This window comes from Pinus tabuliformis, chromosome 3_1 (genome assembly GCF_031772625.1).
Source record: "Pinus tabuliformis cultivar Carrire ecotype Pingquan chromosome 3_1, CPIR1, whole genome shotgun sequence".
NCBI classification, from domain to species: Eukaryota; Viridiplantae; Streptophyta; class Pinopsida; order Pinales; family Pinaceae; genus Pinus; species Pinus tabuliformis.
The window spans coordinates 590,516,026-590,536,839 of record NC_142301.1 but is presented as its reverse complement, the minus strand read 5'-3'; the positions used below and the strand labels follow the sequence as shown (position 1 = coordinate 590,536,839).

The following is a 20,814-nucleotide window of genomic DNA, read 5'->3' as shown; positions in this document are numbered from 1 at the left end:
ACTATGATGATGATGGTTGACCACAGTGAACCATATAGATATAATTAATAACGAAATATCTATGATATGGTTGATTGTGGATGACCATCAATAATAATAGATGACCATTATTAGCCATTTTGAACGTGAATGACCATGGTTGACTTTGACAATAGGTGATTATGGTCGAATTAGACCATGTTGACCATGGTTGACAATGACCATGTTGATCATGGATGACCATGTAAGTCAAGGTTAACCATGACCATGGTTGATCATGACAATGATTAACTATGGTTGACTTTAACGATGTTTGAAGTTGACCATGTTGACCATGAATAACCATGTTGACATGTTAACAATGAATGATTATGTCAAACATGGTTAACTATAAGTGTCCTTGGTCATGTCTATGGTTGACTATGCTTGATCATGACCATGGATTACTATGGTTGACCATACCATGTATTACTATGGTTAACCATGATCATGACCATGGTTGACTATGGTTGATTATGGTTAACCATGACCATGATGCACCATGACCATGACCATGGTTTAAATGCAATGTTCTTGGATGGTCATGGTGCATTATGATATTTGTTTTAATTTATTGTTTTTAGTTGTGTTTTGTTCTAGCTTTATTCCATTTTATTTTCTGTTACTCAATGGTTATGTTGCAATGTGATGTTCCTGAAGGACCGAATGAGATTGTGACATTCCTTAATTGTTATTTCATATAACGACGTTTATCATGGTTGACTTATGTAAATAATGTATGTATTTAGTTGACCATGGTTGATTATGGTTGATAATAGTTGACTTTCATTACACTGTGGTGTTCAACAAAGAGTATGTTGGATTGTGGCTTTGGTTTCTTTGCATCACATTTTGATGTAAGGTTATATTTTTCACATGAAATGTTGGGTATTGGTTATCACATTGCAACATTATTAGGTGAATCATCACATTTTGACATTTGGTCATGAGTGCCACATTGCAACATTATTAGGTGAATCATCACATTTTGACATTTGGTCATGAGTGTCACATTGCAATGTTCATCTTGGTTGAATTATGTTGAATTTATTTGTTCCCCAATGGTTGTTTAATTACAACATCCATAAAGGGTTATGCCACATTAAGCAATTATTATGTTGTATTGTGATGATCCCAAAAGATTATGTCAAATTGAAATGTATATCTTTAATGATTTATGTTAAATTGCGCTATTCTTGTGACATTCAATTGGGGTCATATCACATTGAAACATTCCTTAGTGGTTACATTTTAGTGTGATGTCCTAAAATGGTTGAAATTAGTTGGTTATGGTTTCCTTTGGTTCTCTTATGTCGACCATGGTTGTAATTGTTAACTATGGTGGAATATGGTTAAATTTGGTTGATTATTCTTTACCATGGTTTAATATGGTAATGTCATGTTGAAAAATTATGGTGACTTATGTTAATCATGGTTGTCTTTGGATGACTTTCGATAATTTATGTAAACCATAGTTGTAAATGTCTTCGCCATGGTTCACTATGGTTGACTTTCATTGGCCATAGTTGAGTATGATTATTAATGATTGACTTTGGTTGATGATAGTAGACTTTGATTAATTATGGTTGACTATGTTAAACCATGAGTTATTATGGGAATGGTGTATTGTGATGTTCGTTTTGGTTGACTAATGTTGAATTACTATGTTCCTTAATGGTGTAATGTGATGACCATAAAGGGCTATGTCACATTGTGGCATTCCTTAAGAGTTATGTGGATTATGATGTTACCCAATGATAATGTCACATGTCGCATGTGACATGCATTTTCATTATGTTTTAAAAATTTTCTAGGGTAATCCCAAAATAAGATTTAGACCTCAATGAGAAATTGATGGAGATTTCTTTTATATATCCTTTTATATTGATGGTTTGTGGAGTTTTAATGCTAGCCAATGCTTGAAAATACTCATGGTTGGAGTAGTCTCTTCTAGCTCTAGTTCTTGTGATGGATCCAATTCTTGATCTTCTTCATCTTCACAATCCACGTAGACTAATTGCTTGCAACCACATTTATGCCCCTTACTATTTTTTTTTCACAACTAAAACACAATCCCTTTACTCTTCTTTCATCGATTTTCCAAGGTGTCAACCTTGTTGGTTTAGTGAGTTTAGGAGAGGGAACATGGTGCTCTATATAGTTGTTAGTGGCCACCCTTCTAGTAGTCATATTTTCACTTTCTATTCCTTTTCCATATTAAAATCACGCTCTAGGGATTTAGGCTCTAAGAAACACATCTCATGTTGAATGTTCTCATTTAATCTACCCATAAAGAGGTCTAACAAATTATTTTTGAGAACATTCTTGACCAAGAGACTAAGCTTTTGGAATTGTTAAATGTGGTATGTAATTGGACCCTTTTTTAGAAGATCTATAACTTGACTAAAGAATTTGTTTCTTTTAATATCTCCACAATTTTTTATTTATTTATACATAAAAATGGACCAAATGATAATAGAGTCATTTTTTTCATTCACAATGCCATTGGCACCAAACAAATTAATTAGGTCTTAAAAAAAATATGCAAGAGTTACCTTTTGTAAGGTTTCTTTGTGTAGACGAAAAGAATTCTACATCTAGAATATGCATGTTATAGGATCTTTCCCATCAAATATCCTCATATCAATCTTTGGAATTAAGTAGTTCTTTGGTGCCAATAGAACCTGCGATGATGGATATATAGAGATGAGGAATAATCCTTATTCTGGGATTCAATATTTATTTCCTCCATATTGCCATGATTACCTCCTTTCATGATATCTCCTTTAAGGAGTATCTCGTTTAGGCTATGTAAGATGATAGAATACATGGATTTTTGCAATTCTTCCATCTTCTTTTCTATACATTTCCTATTTTCATTGATCTTTTCTTCCATATCTTAATGCATGGTATTTTTTAATAGTTCCATATTTTGATCCATATCTCCTTTAATTACTTCTTAGACATGTGACAAATAAACCTTTTTCAACGCACTATCCTCCATTTCCTTAAATTGTTTCTCCAATCTAGATAGCTAGTTTTGCATTTCTTCATTTTATTCATAAGTCATCTATCATAGTTTTTAATGTTTAATTGGTGTAGTAGTTTCTATAACACCCCTATTGATGTGGGACAATAATAATAATACTCCTTTTTCTCTTTATCATAAATTTTGATCACCCAAAAAAAATATTCCATTCAAAATTATACCAATTGTAAGTTACATACCGTTAAAACCCTACTTTTGAGTTTTAGCCAACCTTTGTCCTGAGATATCGCTGAAATTTCAGCCCTTATGAGTTTGAAACTTCTAGCTATAGTGCTATGATATGTCTTCTTTGAAATGCTATAAAGTGAAATATATTTTAAGTTTCACAAATCTTGTTGTTTCTTGAGCCTTTCTAGGCAGTGAACTTGATATGTCTCCTTGGTTGCCTCAAAATATTGTTGTTCAGAACTTCCTAAATGGAAACTATAGTGAAAAAATCAATATGTTTTGATTGAAGGATCAAGATCCTAAGATCTTAATCTCTAATACCAAATTTTATGCAAAAAATACCAAAATAACTTAAAATGGAGAGAAAAGTAGCTCCATGTGTTGAGAAATAAATATAAGATTGAAAGATAAGCCTTTTCAAGAGGAAAACCTCTTTTTATAGTAAAAAAAATGTACAATAATGGGATGATTCTAAAACCAAGCGTGTGTGTGTGTATGACAAAAAGGAACAATTACAAATAAAGGGTATAACCGATAATACTAATATAGAAATACAAGTAAAACTCATGATATGAGGATTTACATAGAGCTTTATGCTTAGAATGAGGTTTTTTATAGGGCTTAACATGTTTGAACCTAAACAATTATTGCAAACATTGAATTATGGGGATATGAAGAAGAAATTGGCACAACACCAATTTATTACTTGATTTATTTGATATCTACTATTTCCGCATCCATGAATTCAAATTTGATGCACGTTGTCCATAATACATAATATGATCATTAAAATATACATCATTCATGTTAATTCCATTCCTATACCTTGCATAATGACACACAATTCTTGATATGTATGAGGCAGAGTATTTGATGCCGGTAGGAGAATTTCAAAAGAAAAGCTATAGGAAAAAATAAATTAATATAGTAAAAGGTGGATATTAAGGGTTTGCATATTACAATCATAAGAAAAAGACAAAAAAATATATCTAGATATAGAATATCTTGCAAAACTTAAGATCTATGGCATACATGTGTTCAAAATACTACTCAATACTTTCAAGTTGACTAACAAATAAAGCACCAAATTTAAACTTGTATTTGAGTCTTTGTATAAGGGTTTATGTGTCTCATCAATACGAAAAACACCATGAATATCTTCATAGTCTCTCATCTATAGAAGCAAATGTGTCATGAATTAATGTATTTATTATTTCATTTTTAATAAAATTAGTGTCATATTCTTTCAGAGTATTAGCTTCAAAGTCTACCAACCTCCCCATCTCTACTACAATTTCTACCATCTAGAATTTCAAACAATGACACTCTTATTTTTGCAATTATAAATAATTAAATAATTAGTATCAATATAATAAAATATTTAAAACTATTTAAAAGTAGCACAAACATCTTTTCTCTATCTTACCAAAGGGTGATATTGTTTTCTCCATTCCAAGTTTCCTCTCTATTTATTTTTTAATTCTTATTCTTTCTATGCTTATGCATTGCATGCACCGAAAACACATTTCCCATAATGAATATCAAGAAATTTGGAATGATTTCTCATGGCTATTAATTTTCGTAAAAGAATTGTGTTCATCAAGATCAATATCTGTAGTGAGAACCAATCCTTCATTGATAAAAACTTGCATATAAGTCAATTGGTTGAATGCAATAGAGCTTGAGTTAGGGTCGTTTGAAATTGTTTTCTATTTCATCAAAATATTCTACCCATTCAGTAGTACAAAAAGAATACATTCAAATAATTTTATAAATAAATAATTCAAATGGTAAAATTCTAATTATGGTTAAGGGGTTATTGCGACAAGAGGTGGTCTACAACTCAGTATGGGATAGATATCAAGCATAAACATTTAACATGTCATGTTTAACATTTAACATTTTTTTTGAAAATGCAATAAGATGATGGAGCTTAGTGAAAAGGAGTCGCCTTTACTAAGTGGGCCAACAGGCTATTTTTGGCGCAAAGTCTATTTTTAGACATATGGATCATGGTCTATGAGTTGCAGGATGCTATTTGTGGATGATTGGTCATGTTGGTAAAAATAGATGGACTTCTATTTTTAAACATATGGGCGGAGTCTATTTTTAGACTTCCAGGCTAAAAATAGAACATTCGAATATTATTAGCTCTTAATATTATTTGGACTATAAACATTATCTTATCCTCTTGGAGCACTTCAGTTTGAGCTACGGATGTGGCACATGCAACTGCCAAAAGGAAATACGCTTTTCTTATGGGTCAGTTGAGCTACTGCATGATGGACTTCAGTTAGAACTCAAGTGATTGAGTTTGGTGGAGTTGATTGAGGAGTTGATGGAGTTGTGTTCAGTTTGACTTAGTTGAACTAGTTGTATTTAGTCTAACTGCAGAATACACTAGTGATGAGTTTTTTGAATTAATTATTAATTAATTCACTAATTATTAACTCATAAATAAACCAAATAAGACATCATTTAACTCAGTGCATGGACAGTTCAGTGGAGACAGGTGTTAGAGGTGGAGACTACTATCAGTTGTGACTATAGCTGTGCATGAGATTTGCACAATCAATGATGGAGATTTCCAATGAGGATTGCACAGTACAAGCCAAGGAAAATGAGCTTGGATCATTCCTATTCTCACATTGGATTGCGCAGTAGAGGTAGGCAGACAGTGGAGGAGATTTGAACCTGTGACTTGATTCAGATCTGAGCTAGTTTGTGTGTAGCAGGTGGAGATAGTACTGAGTACTTTTGAGGAGTATTGTACTATGTATTGTTACATGTTCTCTATCATTATAATATACAGAAAGTTGGGGGTTTTCAGCTATATGCTTTCCCCGGTTACATACTATGTTGATATGTGTGATTGATGTTTCAATGTGCGCATGCGATTGATTCTTAATTCTGCAAAATTGATGATCAACATAGACAAGGTTACGTATTATGCATGCATTCCACAAATAGTGTATAATTGGGATAATCTCTATGAATAAGTGTCATATTATTCAAAATTTCTACATGGTATCGGAGCAGAGTTGATCATCAGATCTATTATTCAGAAAGTGATTACATTTTATTTCTTCAGGCAGAGTCTGTAATCGGGCCAGGTAGCCTCTGGATTCAACCTTCCTTTGGAAGGTGAGATATCCTGTAAAAGACCATACAGTCAATCTCTGTACGAGAAATACTTTGTTCTCACGAATTTTAGATCAGAAGTGGTTGAGTTTTGAGCTGCTGGAATTCGAATTTGCAGCAGTGTTTTCTTGGTGTCAAAATTGAAATGTCTTTCAACGGATTGCGATTGGAGTATGCTCTTGAAGGCAGCTCGAATTATATTGCATGGAAAGACAGGATGGAGGCGGTGTTAGATGACAATGGGCTGAAGCAGTTCATAGAGGTTGAGGTCCCAAAGCCTACTGATGCTGCTCACGTTGAGATTTGGCAAAAGAAGACAAAAAAGTGTCGAAGGATTCTGTTGGAGGGCGTGAAGGATCACATTGTATCCAGCTTGCATGGAAATGCTTCTCCATACTTGATGTGGAAAGCGTTGACAGATCTATTCCAAAGCAAGAGCGACCAGAGGAAATTGGCGCTCAAGGATAAACTCAGAAACATTAAGTGTGAGAATGGAGATAGTATGCCCAAGTATCTCACGAAGTTCACCCAATGCCGAGAAGAGCTGGGAAGTGTGGGGGTGACTATCGATGATGAGGACTTGGTGAGCTTGGCTCTCCTTGGTCTTCTGAAGAGTTGGCATTCCTATCAGGACTCTGTCAATGGTCGGGAGAAATTTCCAGGATGGGAGAGACTTTGGTCGGATCTTGTGTAAGAGGAGATCAAGCAGAATACCAAGGACGGATCTTCATCAAAGGCATCTGATGAAGAAAATTTCGCTTTGGCTGCCAAAGCAAAGAAGGGGAAGGAGAAGGGTTCTCTTTCCGAATCCAGTTCTTCCAATGATGGGAAGAAGGTTGACAAATCGAAAGTACGATGCTTTCGTTTTCATGAGGTGGGCCATTATGCTACAAATTGTCCATGGAGGAAATCCAAGAAGGGATCCGGGGAAGGATCTAAAGGTGAGGCACTTGCTTCATAGTTTGAGTTGAATTTCACACTCTTTGCATGCATGGTTTCATCCATGGTGGGAAGTGGTTGGTTTCTTGACAGTCGAGCTTCTTTCCACATGACCGGTGACAAGATTTTGTTCAGTACTTTGGAGGAGAAAGATCTCCAGATTCTCATAGTGATGGTTAATGATGAGAAGTATAGTGTCTCAAGTGTAGGCATGGTTATTTTTTAGAGGGAGCATGGAGCTTGCCTTACCTTGACCAATGTCAAGTATGTACCAGGACTGAAGAGAAACTTGGTTTCGATCGTGATGCTGGAAGATGGAGGCTATGATGTAGTCTTCAGTAAGGGAAAGGTTTTCCTTAGACACATCGTCACTAGACAGGTGAAGCAGATTGGTTCACGGGTCAAGAACCTGTATGCTCTTGAGGTTCAAGATGCATGCAAAGCCTTGAGCAGCGAGGCAACTGATGGAGACTTGGTGGTTGAGAGGGAAATGCAGAGCAAGAAGAAGTCTCAGACGATTATGGAGGAGCCACGATTAATGCAGCAGGTTTAGGAGGTTGTGGAGCAGCCACAACAAGGGAAGCTGAGAGGAGATCGAGTAGCGACATCTACTCATGCAGAGACCTCCAGTAGGGGGAAACTTTGAGCCAGGTGGGCTGAGGGATCACATGCAGCCATACCTCCAGGTAGGAGGTGGGGCAATATAGAGTGATCGTCCCAAGGAGGAGGGACAGGATCCTTGAGGTACCCAACCTCTTGGATGAGACCTTGCTACGGGAGCCCCAATGTGGAGTAGCATGAACTGATTGATTGGGTAGAGACAGATGCGAATGGAGCGGCAGAGAGAGCGACAATGTAGGGAATCCCAAGACAACGCATAGCTAGCAGGCTACAACAATGCGAGTGGCACAAGTGTTTTGCACATTGCTAGGTGGCACAGAGAAGTGTGCAATGGTGCGAGATGCATGGAGATGTTGCAGTAGCGCAGATGTGAGAGAGGGAGCACTTGTCAGCAGTAGGTAGAGCTTCAACATCAGAGTATGTTCCTAGCCCAACAGAGTGGTCAGTTGGGAGTGTTTTTGTTCCAAGTGTTGTTGGAGCAAGTGGACTGGGCAAATGTGTTGCATGCAGAACATTCCAGAGTTGCAGGATAGGGGTTGCAGATAATCCATATCTTGTTGAGAGGGAGTGTTGAAAATGCAACAAGATTATAGAGCTTAGTGAAAAGGAGTGGCCTTCACTAAGTGGGCCCGCAGGCTATTTTTGGTGCAAAGTCTATTTTTAGACATATGGATCATGGTCTATGAGTTGCAGGATGCTATTTGTGGATGATTGGTCATGTTGGTAAAAATAGATGGACTTCTATTTTTAGACATATGGGCGGAGTCTATTTTTAGACTACCAGGTAAAAAATAGAACAGTCGAATATTATTAGCTCTTAATAATATTTGGACTATAAACATTATCTTATCCTCTTGGAGCACTTCAGTTTGAGCTACAAATGTGGCACATGCAACTGCCAGAAGGAAATACGCTTTTCTTATGGGTCAGTTAAGCTATTGCATGATGGACTTCAGTTAAAACTCAAGTGATTGAGTTTGGTGGAGTTGATTGAGGAGTTGATGGAGTTGTGTTCAGTTTGACTTAGTTGAACTAGTTGTATTTAGTCTAACTGCAGAATACACTAGTGATGAGTGATGTGAATTAATTATTAATTAATTCACTAATTATTAACTCATAAATCAACTAAATAATACATCAGTTAACTCAGTGCATGGACAGTTCAGTGGAGACAGGTGTTAGAGGTGGAGACTACTATCAGTTGTGACTATAACTGTGCATGAGATTTGCACAATCAATGATGGAGATTGCCAATGAGGATTGCATAGTACAAGCCAAGGAAAACGAGCTTGGATCATTCCTATTCTCACATTGGATTGCGCAATAGAGGTAGGCAGACAACGGAGGAGATTTGAACCTGTGACTTGATTCAGATTTGAGCTAGTTTGTGTGTAGCAGGTGGAGATAGTACTGAGTACTTGTGAGGAGTATTGTACTATGTATTGTTACAGGTTCTCTATCATCATAATATACAGATAGTTGGGGTTTTTCAGCTGTATGCTTTCCTCGATTACATACTGTGTTGATATGTGCGATTGATGTTTCAATGTGCGCATGCGATTGTTTCTTAATTCTGCAAAATTGATGATCAACGTAAAGGAGGTTATGTATTATGCATGCATTCCGCAAATAATGTATAATCAGGATAATCTTTGTGAATAAGTGTCATATTATTCAAAATTTCTACATTTTTAGTCTAGTGTCAGCCCTATTTAAAAATCAATCTAATTATTATTATGTATAAACACAATATAAATTTAAAATATAAAGAGGTTTATCAACACTCAAAAAAGAGGTATGGTGTATATATATATATATATATATATATATATATATATATATATATATATATATATATATATATATATATATATAGATATATCTATATAAACCAATGGTATGGTAAATAAATAAAACCCCTTTTTATACTTACTCCATATAAATATAAATAAACTAGAGATATGGTAAATAAATAAAACCTCTATTTATATTTATTCCATAAACCTCTTTATATTTACGAAAACTTAAAAAAGAGGTCTTATTTAGGTGAATCCTATGGGATAAATACCATGGGAAAAATTATTATTAATACCATAGGTCAAATACCATGGGACAAATTATTATTAATAGCATGGGCCAAATACCATATTTATAAAATAGGTATGGTAAATAAATAAATATAAAAGATGTATAAAGAGTTATGGTAAATAAATAAAAATATATAAAATAGGATTAGAAATCAACATCTAATTATATACCAAGCCTATGGGTCATATTATTATTAATACCATGCAGTAAAAACATTATTAACCCTAATATTAATATTATTAAATTTAATAACTTTGTATTAATACAATATTAAATTTGTTATATTATAATGTATATTAATATATCATGATATATATTAACTCTCTCTCTCTCTCTCTCTATATATATATATATATATATGGGAGGGAAGAACAAAGACATAGGGTGATAAAGGTGGAGAGATAGGGGCAGTGACAAGGGAGAAATGGAGATAAACTGAAGGAGAGGGGAGAGGAGGAATGAGGAGAGAAAGAGGGCGAGGAGTGAGAGAGCTAGAGAAGGGAGAGAGAAGGAGAGAGAAGAAGAGCTGGAGGGATATAATAATATAGTTGGAGAGTGAGAGAGTGAGAGAGAGAGAGAGAGGAAATACAAGAGACATTACTTAAGAGAAAGGAGGAAAGTGATGGGGGAAGAGAGAGGATTGGAGGGCAAAGAGAGAGAGACAGGAGGACAAGAGAGGGAGGTAGGAGAGAAAGGGAGAGAGAGGAAGGACGGGAGAGAGGAGGAGAGAGGGAGGGAAGAAGAAATACATAGAGAGTGAGAAGTGGAGAGAGAGAGGGAGTGAATAGGGAGAGATGGAGAGAGAGTGTGTATGTTTGGGGGTGAGATAAAGAGACAAAGAAGGAGAGATGGAGCGAATGGGTGAGAGAATGAGAGAGGGAGGGATATAGTAACAGAGTTGGAGAGAGAGAGAGAGATGAAGGGAAATAGAGATGGAGTTAGAGGGGGAGAGAAAGGGAGGTAAGAAGAAAGAAATAACAAGAGAAAGGTGGAAAGAGAGAGAGAGAGGGAGTGATAAGGAAGATGGAGAGAGAGGGAGAGAGAACAAGAGGAGGGAAGAGAGAGAGAGAGAGAGAGAGAGGAGGAGAAGGGAGGGATAGATATATAGATTGGAGAAAGAGGGTGTATGTTTTGGGGATGATATAAAGAGACAAAGGGAAATAGAGATATAGATCGAAGGTGAAGAGAGGGAATAAGAGAGAGATAGAGATAGGGAGGTAGGGATAGAGAGATTGATAGATATGGAGTGAGAGAGCGTGTGAATTTGGGGGAGTGAGATAGAAAGACAAAGAAGGAGGCATGGAGGGATATATAGATATAGATGGAAGGGGGAGAGGGAAGAATATTTATAGCACTAGATGCATTGATTTCAGTGTAGATGGTGATTTCTAATCCTATTTGATTGCTTGCACTAAATGCATTGATTTTAGTGTAGATGTTGATTTCTAATGATATTTGATTTCTTGCACCAAATGCATTGATTTCAATGTAGATGATTTCTAATCCTATTTAATTTCTTGCACTAAATGCATTGATTTTAGTGTAGATGGTGATTTCTAATCCTATTTGATTGCTTGAACTAGATGCATTGATTTCAATGTAGATGTTGATTTCTAATAATATTTGATTGCTTTCACTAAATGCATTGATTTCAATGTAGATGATTTATAATCCTACTTGATTTCTTCCACTAAATGCATTGATTTCAGTGTAGATGGTAATTCTAATCCTATTTAATTGCTTACACTAGATGCATTGATTTCAGTGTAGATGTTGATTTCTAATCCTATTTGCTTGCTTGCACTAGTTGCTTTGATTTGAGTGTAGATGTTGATTTCTAACCCTATTTGATTGCTTGCATTAGATGCATTGATTTTAGTGTAAATGTTGTTTTCTAATCTTATTTGATTGTTTTCATTAGATGCATTGATTTCAATGTAGATGTTGATTTCTGATTTGATGTAATTGGATGTATGATGTTCCATTAATTTTAAAATGATTGGATTAACATTGTACATTGATTTTAGTGTAAGCACAAAAAATTATTGACAATTTACATTGATTTTTGTGTTATGGTAATTCAACCTATTAATATTGGAGAGCAAGAGAGACAAGGTATGTTGTTTACTACAACTGCTTAAGCTAAAGATTTAAATGATTTACGATTTCAACTGTCCTTTTCATATAATCGATATGAAAAGATGACAAAAGTAACAAGGGTGAGAATAAAAATAGTATAAGAAAATAGTTTGAGATTAGTCACAATGAAGACTATTTGTAATTGACTACATTCTTATTATTCACATTTTCTATCATTCAACACTATTACATTGTAACTTTGCATTCTAAATTTTTGTTTCATCATTAAAGTTATTAACAATATTTATCATCTCAAGGTAACTAAGCAAATTTAAAATTAAAATGACCAAATTAATTTCAGACATATTAGCGTATTTAGAATAATTATATTAATATTAGATGTATTCACATATTATTGATAAAATTAATCATATTTTCGATTGATTTTCCTTGGCCACACATGACTGAAACCAACCTAGATCCATTTTAACTTCAGAGTTATCAAGTGCCGAGAGGATCAAATCTCTCGAGGTACAAATCTTTCCTCAAATTTTACACTTAAAAAGGAGATTTGCACCTTGAGAGATTTGACCCCTCTCGACAATTAATAAATGTGGAGATTAGTGATATTTTTAATGCTCCTTTCCTTTTCTCATTTATTTGTTTATTTAAATTAGTAAATACATCCTTAAAAATTTAAAAAACATAAAATATTACTTATTTGACATTAATTCAAATGATTTTTTTTAATATACCAAAAGTTATAATTAAGAATAATATCACTTAAGAGAGGTTAAAAATGTCTTTTATTTAATGTGAGCTTAAGAACATTGCCTAAATAAAGTTTATTTGGAAAAAAAAAAGGTTAAGAGAGATTAAGAATGTTTTTTATTTAAAGTGAGCTCAAGAACATTTCTTAAATAAAGTTTACTGGGGCAAAAACATAAAAAATAAAAATTTGAATTCACATTTTTAAAAACTAGATTTCAATTAAAAAAGAGATTGTTTTTCATCATAGGTTGAATTTCAACACCAGATGTATTAGTGTTTAATTGAGGTATTGCTTTTTATGCATCTAGAATCATGTGCTTGCAATTCTTCTTGGCCAATAAAGAAGTAAGGGGCAACATTTTATGGTTCAAGAATTTTGTATTGTAATATTAGTTTTTTTTTTATTATTTCATAATTAATAAAAAATTAGTGTTGTTAATTTTAACGTTCAAGTTAACATATCTACTAAATGAAAGTACTCTATAACAAAAAAAGTTAATTAATATTTATCAATGTTATTTAAGTTTAAGGTTAAAAATTAAAATTTGTCCACTGCGCAACCACCTTGCTAGCTCCCTTTCCTCCACGCTGTCTATCTCAGCTGTCTTCCACACAGCCCCTCTCAGCCTCCAGCTTTCCTGCTCATCCTTGCCCGTTGCTTCTTGCTATCTTGAAAAATCTAATCAGCAGGTAGCTTTTTATTCGATCAAGCTATCACCTTCCCTCATCAAGCTCTTACTGTAGAATTACAATTTTCGCTGCAATTTACATTCGCATCTTCATAAATACAAGCCTTCTCTCAAATTTTCTAGCTCAGTGGAAATATCCACAACTACTCAAAAATTTCAGAGCAGAGGCGGTCAAATTAGAGCAATAATCGATCAAGGGAGAACAGGCAGCCACAACAAAGCAAGGGGAATTGGCAGTCATATGGAGCTTAACACCACTGAGAAGGCAGCCAGAAACGATTCATGCCCAACATGCAAAGAAAACAAGGTCATGATACATTGGCTGCAGCAGTCTCTCAAAGATTTAAGAAGTGAAATGAGAATGGAGTACAACTTTCAGAAGCAAAAAATGGTAGCACAACAACATGAGATAAAGGATCTGAAAACCAAGTGCAAACATCTGCAGGAAGCAGTAGAATACTACAAGAGCAACAATATGAGCAGTGAAGGAAAAAACTCAGCCAACAACAACAATATGAATGAAGCAGCCCAAGAACACTTAACCAACAAGCCATGAACCCAAGGAGAAATTATGTTATGTAAATTTGTTTTTTTAGTAGGCCAATACATCCGGCAGTATCCTAGAATAGTTAAAAAATATATGAAGTTTGGAAACTAAGCACAGGAGAAGGGACTGCGATCTCGTCTCACTGCTTAGTCTACTATCGCAATATAGCAGAATGTAATCGGAGCTTGCTCTACAATCTCTTTTGGTAATATATTATCTAACCAACCTTGTTAAAAAAAAAAGGTTAAAAATTAAAATTTATTATAATGTGATTTTTGAATAATTATACTTACACAAACCAATTTAAATCAATTTCAAACATAAAACTTTAAATTTTTTTAATAATAATAAACATATATATTCAAAAGATCAAATCTCTCTGCATACAATATTTTTTTTTCAAACCTTTCTAATAACTTTTAGATTAAACAAAGTCTTTCGATAGAAATCACATTAGAGAATTTTTTGGCCGACGCGTTTTGAACCAACAACTGTGGTTCATCATCAGGACCAGATGAAGAGGTAGACCATGGCAAAGGCTTAAATAGAGAGCAATGTAGAGACATAATTTCAAGTAACGATTATATTTGAACAATATTGTTTAAATTATAATATTAATTTATTAATATATTAAAAACAATTATTATTAAGTAACGACTACATTAAACGACTAGTTTTTGAAAAAAATATTTAACTAATGATATTATTTCATTAATTTATTAAAAATATTAATAGGTAACGACTATATTAAACAACTAGTTTTTGAAAATTAATATTTAAATTAATTTATTAAAACCAACTATTACTAGTTTTTGAAAAATAATATTTAAATAATGATATTAGTTTATTAATCTATTAAAATATTAATATGTAACGGCTATATTAAACGACTAGTTTTTGAAAAACTATTTAAATAATGATATTATTTTATTAATTTATTAAAAATATTAATAGGTAACAACTATATTAAACGGCTAGTTTTTGAAAAATAATATTTAAATTAATTTATTAAAACCAAATATTACTAGTTTTTGAAAAATAATATTTAAAATGTGATATTAGCTTATTAATTTATTAAAAACAAATATTAATAAGTAACCACTATATTAAATAGCTAGTTTTTAAAATAAATAAATAAATAATCAAAGTCAAACTTTAAGGAGGGGAGTAAAAAATTATAAAAATGAGTGAAGACCTTAATCGAGACAAGATCATTTGATAAATAAAATAACTAATGGAAATAAAATACAATAAATTAAAAATAATTAATGGAAAATTTGATGGGGAATTCTATGAGCAAACTTGCAGTGTCATCATGGGTTCCGCCCTCTCCCTTGTGGTAGCTAATCTATTCATGGAGGATTTTGAATCAAAGGCCTTAACCTTTTCTCGTCTTCTGCCTAAGTTGTAGAAGAGTTTTGTGGATGACACTTTTGTCATTTGGTCCCATGGTAAAGAAAAGTTGCAACTATTTTTCCTCCATCTCAACAATCAATCTAGTTCTATAAAGTTCACCATGGAATTTGAATGTAATGGTAGTCTTCCCTTCCTTGACGTCCTCATCTCAAGGAATGATAATGGCTCTTTCTCTCATCAAGTATATTGTAAGAAAACTCATATGGAACAATATCTTCATGCTAATTCTCATCATTTCCCAGCTCAAAAGCTTGATGTTCTCAGCACCTTAACCACTAGAGCTTTAAGAGTTTTTGATGAGAACCATCTCAAGGAAGAGAAAGCACATTTCCTAAGTGTTTACTTTAATAATGGGTATAGTAGACAACAATGTACTAAGACTTTCCTTAGAGCTGAAAAAAGTCTTAGTGCTAAAAAAGATACCAAGGATCAATTATCCAGTGTTCATCTTCCTTTTATCCAAAGGACCACTGACAAGATTGCAAGGATCCTAAGGAAGCATAAGGTGGCTTCAACCTTTCAGCCTTTAAATACCATACGGAGCTCCCTTAGATCTGTAAAAGACCCAGTGGACCCCAAGAATATGAAGCGTGTTTACATTATCCCATGCTCTTGTGAGACTCCCTACATTGGTGAGATTGGTTTCTCGATTAATCAAAAGATTCATGAGCATGCTGCTGACATCAAGCATGGCAGGACACGCTCCTTTGCTTTGGCGAAGCATGCACATAAATCTAAGCATCACATCTGCATTGAGGAAGCCCAATTCGTTGCTAAGGTTAGTCATTTTCATCATCGTAAATTGAGGGAGGCCCTAGAAATTGAAAAAATACTCAATAATTTGAATAGAGATGATGGTTGGAATATTAGTAGAAGTTGGGTCCCTGTCTTGTCTTCCTAGCTTTTATTTTTTAATCTATGTGGGTATTGGCATCCTTTTTATAATATTTGTTGTTCATTTATTCTTCATTAAAGTTTATTTTCTCGATCCTTCGTGATTTTATGTATTTTATCATCCTATTCGTTTTTAACTCCTTTTAGTATTTTTGTTATTTGTTTAATGGGTTCGAGCTCCATATTTTATTGTTGACCCCATTTTATTTATTGATTATTTTTCTTTGAATATATATATATATATATATATATATATATATATATATATATATATTGACTTGTGTATATTTTTATTTTATTCTATTTATTTTTCCATTAATTATTTTTAATTTAATTTATTTTATTTATCAGATGATCTTGTCTCGATTAGGGTCTTTACTCGTTTTTATAATTTTTGACTCCCCTATTTTAAAGTTTGACTTTAATTATTTATTTATTTATTTTAAAAACTAGGTGTTTAATATAGCGGTTACTTATTAATATTTGTTTTTAATAAATTAATAAGCTAATATCACAGTTTAAATATTAATTTTCAAAAACTAGTAATATTTGGTTTTAATAAATTAATTTAAATATTATTTTTCAAAAACTAGCCATTTAATATAGCTGTTACGTATTAATATAAATTAATAAAGTAATATCATTATTTAAATATTATTTCTCAACAACTAGTAATATTTGGTTTTAATAAATTAATTTAAATATTATTTTTCAAAAACTAGTTGTTTAATATAGCCATTACCTATTAATATTTTTAATAAATTAATGAAATAATATCATTATTTAAATATTTTTTCAAAAACTAGCTGTTTAATATAGCCGTTACATATTAATATTTTAATAAATTAACAAACTAATGTCATTATTTAAATATTATTTTTCAAAAACTAGTAATAACTAATTTTAATAAATTAATTTTAAAAAACTAGACGTTTAATATAGCCGTTACCTATTAATATTTTTAAGAAATTAATGAAATAATCTCATTATTTAAATATTTTTTTTAAAAACTTACAATTTAATATAAACATTACTTAATAATATTTAGTTTTTACTATATTAATAAATTAATATCATAATTTAAATATTATTGTTCAAATATAACCTTTACTTGAAATTATATTTCTCTATTGTTCTCTATTTAATTCTTTGCCCACAATTCGAAAGAATTAATATCATAATTTAAATATTATTGTTCAAATATAACCTTTACTTGAAATTATATTTCTCTATTGTTCTCTATTTAAGTCTTTGCCCACAATTCGAAAGAGATCGTGATGATGAATCACAAAAACTTAGAATACAAAAACTTTTAAATTATAAAAAAAATATCCTTTCCGAGCACCATACATAATAGTTACACGAAAATAACATTACAATTTCTGCTAAATTTAAACATTAGAAAAGGATCGCTAGCAAGCATACTTGCGAGTGCTAGCTATGTTGGAATGGAGGATGATTGCCAAGTTTGGAAAGCTTCCCGGAGGTTGTTCTAAGAAGAACCTCCTTCTCTAACCCCCCTTCATCCGAGATCCATTAATTCAGCGGCCTTCTTCCTGAGTTGACCCCATTCTTCTTCAATTCACTCGAATTGGGCTAAAAAATTTGAAAATTCGCCAATTCGATACGAATACCATATTATTCGATGAAATTCAATTTGGTTTTCAACGATGGTTAAATGAAAAATTAAACGCGTCAAAATCTGTGGTTGGTGGTTTACTAGACGGAGCAGATTGTTCATTCACTACCAGAGAATGTGAATGGTGGAACAAATAGTGGTAGGATGGCATCCGCGCCGAAGGAAAGAAACTGGAGAAACTGGAAAATCAGAGTGGAATAGGACAATTTATAATTTCTAATTTTATTATTGTTTTTATGGGTTAAAAAGTCAGTAAAATAAGAAAAAGAAGAATCTGTTACACTGAATTTGTAACAGTTTGTTAATTTGTAATAGATGTTAATTTTGCAATGACTGATTTTATGGAATTTCAGATATTTTTAAAAATGTTTATATTTATTATGAAGGATTTTAGATAAATCAGTTTTAAAATTAGAAAAATATTTTAGATTTAAATTTAAAAATAAAGAAGTATTGAAGGGAAGTGAAGTTTTTTTTGGTGAATTGTATTTGTAAGGTTATTATATTATCTAGTTTATTGGATTTTATTCAAAATTCAAAATTAATTTAGAAAAAATGGGCTGAAAACATCCCGTTACAACAAGAATTTTTTTAAAATGATAATTTTTAAGAGGTATAGTATCAAACTTTTTTAAAATTAAAAATTTTCTATTAGAATTTTTATCCTATCGTATCGAATTCAAATTCGAACTTGGTAACTATGCATCATACCCTCACCGCGCTCTCCCCCTCTGTGACAATCCCATCATCTCCCTTTTTAACCTCCACGCCCACCTTCGCATTTTCTACAACAAACCTCGCCTTCTTCATCTTATCTCCGAACAGAGGCCAGGCAACGATCGGAACTCCACAACATACGCTCTCCGCCACTGAATTCCATCCGCAGTGACTTAGAAACGCTCCGATGGCGCTGTGTGAGAGAATGCCCACCTGCGGAACCCAAGAAGAGACCACCATCCCTCTACCCCCCACGCGAGACTCGAATCCCGGTGGAAGAACAGTCGAGGGATCGAATCCCTCATTGTCCACCACAGAATTTCTCAGCACCCAGAGAAACCATTGCCCGCTACCCACTAACCCCGAGGCAAGTTCTGTGATCTGAGAGTTCGACATGGCCGATCTGCTGCCAAAGCTCACGTACACCACCGATCTGGCAGGTTGCAAGTCCAGCCATTTCAGGCACCGTTTTGCCGTATCGCGATCGTCATCAGGGTTCGACGATAGCTTTAATGCGTTGGAGTGCATTACCGAGATCGACGGAAGAAAGAGGGGTCCAATTGGGTATACGGGAGGTAATCCTGCCATCATTTTCCGCTGCGGAGGGCGTCGAGAAATGGAGCTTCCAGGTCATATAATGTGTTAATAAGAATACCCGAAGCCTTGAGGGCATTGGAGCCGTTGGAAATGAAGTCCCTGTAGAACGCACTCCCTTTGCTCTTGAACACATGTGCGATTTGAGAGGTGGGCAACGGGGGGAAAGAAGGGATATTCAATATCAATTCCTCATCACTGAAATCGCAGCCTTGAGAAACAAGAACAGGGGCGTAGAGGAAAAATCCGAGCGACAAAGCAGAAGCCGTGAATAGAATGTAATTAGGGAGGCTGAACTTGGCGGTTACTTGAAGAGTAGTAGTCAGCGTGGGATCCGTGATAATGGTGGAAATGGGAGGCCGCGATGTAGAAGAGCCGAGCAGATCCGTGACGAGTAGTTGTTCCAAGGCGTCCATGGAGCGATGAAGGGCATCCCACTTCGCAAAAATTGGATCTTGGGATTCATTTCTCATTTCAGATAACGACGATCGAATTTCGAGTTCAACCACGCGAATGTCGAAACCCGAAGAGGCGATTCCCTTGATGTGTGCAGTTTCGGAAAGAAAAACGTTGCTCTTGGTGGTGACGAATGTGACGAAGAACCCATGGTTGCGTGCTAAAATTCTTGCGAGATGAAGAAAGGGCGTGAGATGACCCATTCTGGTGGACGGAAACATGGACACATGACCTCTCTTCCTCCTGTTGGTGTCATTTTCAGTTTCTGCTGCAATGGTGGCCATCTGAAAGCCTTTCCCTCGAATAAACAAAAGACGTGACGCTTCCGTTTCTTCTCTACTCCTTGCAGCGAGGTTGTTAGAAGTCGTATTTACTTTCCTGAACTTGGAGTAGAATTTGCAGTGAATTCAATGTTCATTTTAATATCCAGACGTTTCGATCTCCATTGAATAACAATAACCGACTGTCATGTTGGCTCGCTGATATATCCACCTAATAACAAGAGAACTGTTAGTTGCTTGACTGACCGTTGTATCTAGGTAGCATAGTATACATTGGTTGACAGCATCTCGTGATTCCTAATGGTTGTACTTCGTTGGTTGACTGACGGTTGAAGCCTAGGAAACCTGAGGGCTTCATCTCATTATTCCTATATAATAGCTACAGGTATTTCCATTTCAGATTTCTTTTGGTGGGGTTTACGTGGTTTTTCAAAGTTGCTGTATTCATTATTTTTTGGGGACAGTCGGGGAAATTTATTATTATAATTTAGTTGTTAAATTAGGAATGAATATAGTTATTATTGGTTACTATTTTTTTAGGTTGATTTTTTTTTTGTAAGTTAAGGAGGGACCATTCTTTTTCCATTACTTCGAATTGAAACCATTACATTTTCCTGGTGGCCTCAACCCACCCCGAGGGGAAACCGGGTCTGTTGGCCACCTTAAGTTTTTTACAACCATCCAAAAACAAAAAATACTAATTCTTC

At 33.9% G+C, this 20,814-nt stretch overlaps 1 pseudogene; it reads right to left on the bottom strand.

Moving 5' to 3' along the window:
• Positions 1-18,764: 18,764 nt before the first annotated feature.
• LOC149188382 (UDP-glycosyltransferase 708G1-like) lies at positions 18,765-20,252 on the bottom strand (annotated as a pseudogene).
• Between the last annotated feature and the right edge of the window lie 562 nt (positions 20,253-20,814).